The 5,735-nt window shown below is 49.2% G+C and overlaps 1 protein-coding gene and 4 non-coding genes across 7 annotated transcripts in view; 4 read left to right on the top strand and 1 right to left on the bottom strand.

The window, feature by feature from the left end:
- Positions 1-5,735, top strand: part of LOC105303406 (low affinity immunoglobulin gamma Fc region receptor II-like) — a 47,402-nt gene that overhangs the window by 8,726 nt on the left and 32,941 nt on the right. The window lies entirely within an intron of this gene.
- TRNAL-CAG lies at positions 771-853 on the bottom strand. Its single transcript has one exon. It is a non-coding gene; the product is annotated as a tRNA-Leu (tRNA).
- TRNAG-UCC lies at positions 1,337-1,408 on the top strand. Its single transcript has one exon. It is a non-coding gene; the product is annotated as a tRNA-Gly (tRNA).
- Positions 2,081-2,152, top strand: TRNAD-GUC. Its single transcript has one exon. It is a non-coding gene; the product is annotated as a tRNA-Asp (tRNA).
- On the top strand, positions 5,641-5,714 carry TRNAN-GUU. Its single transcript has one exon. It is a non-coding gene; the product is annotated as a tRNA-Asn (tRNA).

Consider the following 5,735-nt stretch of genomic DNA (forward strand, 5'->3'; position numbering starts at 1 on the left):
CAGGGGTGTCGTCTGCTCTGGGCGCAGTGTGTGGCACTTCCTAGGTGCTCACACGACACCGAGCGGGCGCGGCCCGGCGGGAGGCGTGAAGGGCCGTCGGGGCGAACGTCCACCTGCAGACGGCACGGCGCCCGGTCCCCGCCGCCGCGCCGGGAGCCTGAGGGTCCCTCCCCCCGACCCCGAGCGACCGCGCACTGAGAGCCATCGCCTTCCCGAAGGACGGCGTCTGCCCACGAGCGGGTTTGGGGTCCTCGGGGAGCTGCAGGAGTCCGGCCGCTGCGGTGAGTCCTTCCCCGGGCCTGGGGGACGCGGCGAAGCCACTGAAGTGGAACCGGGGGCGGGAGGGGGTCGGGGGCCCGGAGGCTTAGCAGTGACAGTCTCAGGCCGGTCACAGCAGACGGAGGGCGGGGGCGCGGCCCCTGCTGTCGCAGCCGTCGCTCGCGTCTCGGGCATGGAAGGGGCTCCGGGCGCCCTAGTCGAATAAAGCGCTGGGCGAACGGGCGCGAAGCAGCCGGAGTCTCGAGGGGAAAATGTGTTTTCGTAGTCGGGGGCAGATGGCGGCCGCAGCCGCGTCCCGATTCCGTAGCGTCTCCTGTCTATCCGACAGAAAAAAGTGACTCGGTCCCGCATCTGCAGTCGTCTAAGGTAGGCCCGGGGGCTGAAAAGATGGAGATTGAGCCGTGGTCCTCTCTCCACGCATTCCATCCAGCTCGTTGGAGGAAAGCGTTTAAAAAGGAAAAGGAAAAGAAAAAGAAAAAGGAAGACAGTCTTGTCAGGAGTGGGATTCGAACCCACGCCTCCAGGGGAGACTGCGACCTGAACGCAGCGCCTTAGACCGCTCGGCCATCCTGACACCCGGTGAGCCCCCGTTCTTACTTCTCCCTAAGGCTGTCATACAGAACTGTGTTACGGCGTCAGGGTACATCTGTCCCGTGTTCATTCATGGTCTTAAATAAAACCAGATTTCCCTGGACTCCTTCGCCAAGCAGGGAAAATAAAGCTGCCACCGACCCCTCTTTCCTGTTCCCTCCCGCCTCACCATCCCAAACGGTCAAGACCCATTTTCCCTGGCGCCCGCTCTCTGGAGGGACCGAGTCACGCCAGGTGGACCTCTTGCCAGCCGGTCTCCCTCGACCGTCCGCCCCGGATCGCCCTTAGGGTCCGACTCCGGGTGGACCCAGTGCTGAGGCACCCCGCGGCAGGAGGAGGAGGGCGCGATACGTGCTCTCGGGAGCAGCTCTCTGTACCTCGGGGTCCAAACACAGAAAGGGCAGGCTGGGCAATACACGGCCTGTCGTAGCCTAAAGTATGGCGCTCCAGCAACTTTCTCCTCGTGGCGTTGGTGGTATAGTGGTGAGCATAGCTGCCTTCCAAGCAGTTGACCCGGGTTCGATTCCCGGCCAACGCACCCTTTTCCTCAGGCGACAGAGCACGCTTGCCGGCCGCTCGCGCTGCCACCCCGTGTGCGGACCCCTCTTTCCTGTTCCCTCCCGCAGGAGGTGGGTTTTCTTTCTTCCTCTTTTCCTTTTTAACACTCTGAGATCAGAGAGGCCGTCAAGCGCCCGAGGAAATGCAGTGAATCCATTAAAATAAACACGTGGCACATCTGAACAGACCTTCATTTCAGGCTCTGAGGACGCGTGAGCACGTTAGGAACAACTTGGGTGGAGGAGCCCACTGTTTCCATCGTCAGGTTTATGAAATCTAAGTACCAGGTTTCCCGGTGAAAGAAAAGGAAACGTCCGAGCCGAAATGCGCTGGGGGAGCGTAATGTCCGCACCGGCGTGATGACTGACCACGGGAAAAATCCTATACGTTCATCTTAGTCACATGCGGAAGCAATATTTTGTGTATATTGGTGAAAAAGATAGATTATGGAAATGATCGCCTGTTTCTTATTACTTTTTTATGCGGCTTTTAGAAAATTTAAATTTCAGTAGGGTTCTTATTACGTTTCAGTTGTCGCGCACGTGTCCAGACAGTGACTTTGCCAGGATCCAGCGTCTGTCACGGAGTAAGTCGCTCTGGAAGCTTTGTAGTAGCTTCGTAGGCAGCGGTCTCGGGCCGTTTAGCATGGCGTTCCTCGTTAGTATAGTGGTGAGTATCCCCGCCTGTCACGCGGGAGACCGGGGTTCGATTCCCCGACGGGGAGGTCCAAACACTTATTTTCCGCTCTCTCTACTTTTGCCGAAAGTCTTAGGCAATCAATCTTGGACTCTCTCCGAGGGTACTTCCCTCGCACACCCGTGTCTTGGACGATGGCAAAAATTCCTATATTTACACTGAGAACCTGGCTGCGGCGCTGCGACGCGTCATGACCGCTGCCAGCAAGCGGCCTCCGGATGGACCCCTGCGCGGGGACTCCACGCGGCCCGGCTCTGCCTCCGCGTCTGTAGTGCGGGAGCCGGCTCGCAGTCCTTGCAACCCTTTGCGGCAGCCATCTGCAGTCGCGCTTTAGCCTGCACCTGGCACACAGTGTATGCTCTTTTCAAAAAACAGGCTCCTTGTAGAAAAATGGAGAATGAACAAATCACAAAGAAAGAAAAGCAGCCGGTTTCCAACATCCAGGAAATCCTTATTCGCGATCTGCTGCGTGTTTATCTCCCGTGTTTCTGAACGCAAAGTTGGAATCATACTGTGCATATTGTTTTTTAACCTACTCGAGTGTTTACTTAAAATGTGAATATTTCTATATTTATTAAATATTAGTCTGAAACATTATTTTAATGACTTCATTGTGTTACACCCTATTGCTACATCCTGACTTCTTTAACAGATCTCCTAGTTTTGAACAAGTTATGCTGTTTCCAGTGTTTTACTGTCTCTGGAGAGGCAGCCGTTGAAATCTCTGCTCTGAACCTGCAGCTTTTGGCCTTCTGGCCGTTCTATCCACTCTGGCCTCCTGGAGTCCCTGCACAGTGGCACCCAGTGCAGGGTCAGCCAAAGATAGGAGAGGAGATTCATTTGAAGATCAGGTCTTCCTGAGCGAGGATCCCTCCTCCCTGAGATTTACTCTCCTTTTCCAGCCAGTCGGCAGCGCTCACCCCACCCCGACGTGGGGGGCGCGGCTGGTGTTCTGCACGGGTTTATGAGCCGGGGCCTGCCTGACCCCCAGGGCCCTCAGAATGAGGGTCTCCCCGACTGTGCTTCCTTCTTCCGGCTCTCGAACCCTTTGTATTTCCTGTCTGATTCTATTGCTTTCCAGCGCCCGCAAACGGCCTTAGAAAATATTTTATCTAGAGTCTGTAGTTGCTATCTGTGGAATGGTTCGTCCCACGCAAGCTCCTCCACCATTACGAAAACTCGAATTGCTTTTTAAATTTTATTCGTACTGTTTCTGAAGTTCAGGAGTTTCTAATATTTATGTAGTCAAATGTTTTCCCTGGTAGTTTCTTTCTTAACTTTAAAATATATATATATATTTTCTATGTGTATATATATATAGAAAAGTCTTTCCCACTCCAATATCCGATCAGTTTTTACTTTTATAGTCTTATAGTAAGACTTCCCCACTCCAATATCCGATCAGTTTTTACTTTTATAGAAAAGTCTTTCCCACTCCAATATCCGATCAGTTTTTACTTTTATAGTCTTATAGTAATTTAATGTTTGTTTTTTATTGTTGGCATTATCTCCTTAATTCTTTTTGAAATATAACATGAGGTAAGTCTATGACTCCAGTTCTCTTATAAAGTCAATTTTTCTAAATGTTCCATGTCTGTTTGAGAAGAACGTATAACCAATAATTGTTGGCTGTAGCTGTATATATTTGTTAAATCAAGTTTACTAATTGTGTTGTGTCCATACACTACTTAATAGTTTTTTCTCTGCTTGACCTATCAAATACTGAGAGAATGATATTGAATTCTCTCACTGTGGTGATAGATTTGTCAATTTCCTTTGTAGGTCTAAGAATACTTGCTTTTACATCTTAATGCTATTTTATTAGATACATATATGTTTTGAATTATTAAAAAAAAGAATTATGTGTTCACCATGAGTTTCATCTTTTAATATTATATGGTGACCATTTTCATCCGTAGTGATGCATTATTTCTTACACATTATTTTATCTGACATTATCTAGCTATATACCAACTTCCTCTTTGTTAGAATATTTCTGAAATATATTCTCCCATTCTCTTACAGTCAATTTTTCTGAGTGTTTACTTTTTAATGTCACTCTTCTAAACAAAATAAAATTTATTTTAAAAAATCCACTTCTGTCTTTAACTGGCAAATCTTCTCCATTTTTATTTATTGTGATTACTGATATATTTGGATTTATTTCACCACCCCATTTCGTACTTTCTTTTTGTCTTAGTTTTGCTTTTTGTTTCTGGGCCTTCTATTGGCTTACCATCACGTGTACATGTAAAGTAAAGCATAGGAAATGTGTATGTATTTAGAATAAACTGGAAAATAATTTTTTAAATTTCTGCTGCCAATCCAATAAAGGAAGTGAAGTCAAGAATAGTGGTTTCTGAACTTGGACTTCATGGATAAGTAAATTTTTTCCCCACAAATCATCTATCCTTACCATAATTTTATTAGAAAAGGATGTTTGAAAACTAAATTTTAAAGTGTAAAAAGAAACAATCTCAGTTTAGAGGTCATTTGGCAAGCTTATCTGAGACATACACATATAAACATTTATGCACGTGCACTTTTATATTCGTGTGCGTTCTCATTTCACGGGACGTCATTGAAAACTTTGATCGGCACTAGACGGGGACCTATTGACTAGAGGATTACGGTAGAAGAAGAAAAAGGAGGTTCAGTGTGGAGGCTTCGGAGGGGCCTTGGGACTCGGGCAACAGACAAAACGGAGTCTGTGTGCCCCGTGTGGGGAAGAACCTAGTGTGGCAAGTGGCTGGGTACGCCTGGGGGGAGGTGTTGTGGCTCTGGACCCCTGTGGGCGTGATATGGCCCAGGGACAAAGGGAGAAGCTTCTCTCCAGGGTGGCACTGAAGCTTGTCTCCAGGTGGGTCATTTGAAAGCACTGACCAGGGCCCTGGCTGATGATGTTGGAATAAGGGGTCTTTGCCCTCAGGTAGTTGGATCCGAAGTGACTCTGTGGAAGTGGTCTAGACCCAGGCCGTGTTCTCCGTGGAACCCTAATACGCCAGTAGAAATCTTTCAAAACATTTGGGGTGGAAGGTTAATTTTGTTGTATTAGGCTCCCTTAGATTTTACATTTTGCAGGACGGTAGTGGACACGTGATACAGTCTTTTGCATTTTCACAATGATAAGCTTATTATGAGTTAATACTCACGTGTGTACGCATTAATATAAAAATTGTCTAGATCAGCAAACAGGTTTATGGACGTAAAAGCAAGTGATCTTCGGAACCCACAGAGAGCACTCACCTTGGGTCCCCCAAAGACCCCTTCCCGGTCCATTCATCCTCGCTGCCTGCTTTCTGAGCCTCTTCAGGGAAAGCACTGAGTCCTGCCGGACCCTTGCAGGTGCCAGTGCGGGAGGAGACTTGTTGGGTTTGGGCTGCAGCCGCTCCCCGGGGGTTGGGCGGGGACCGTCCCCTGCTTCCCACGCCGCCCCAACCACAGCTATTTGGGGAATGTAGCGCTGCTACCTTACTCTTCAGTGAAGTGACTTGGCAGAGAGGATGGCTCTCGCCTGTCTCTGTGGCGCAATCGGTTAGCGCGTTCGGCTGTTAACCGAAAGGTTGGTGGTTCGAGCCCACCCAGGGACGCGCTCGGTATTTTGAGACGCG

The sequence above is a fragment of the Pteropus vampyrus genome, unplaced genomic scaffold (genome assembly GCF_000151845.1).
Source record: "Pteropus vampyrus isolate Shadow unplaced genomic scaffold, Pvam_2.0 Scaffold304, whole genome shotgun sequence".
NCBI classification, from domain to species: Eukaryota; Metazoa; Chordata; class Mammalia; order Chiroptera; family Pteropodidae; genus Pteropus; species Pteropus vampyrus.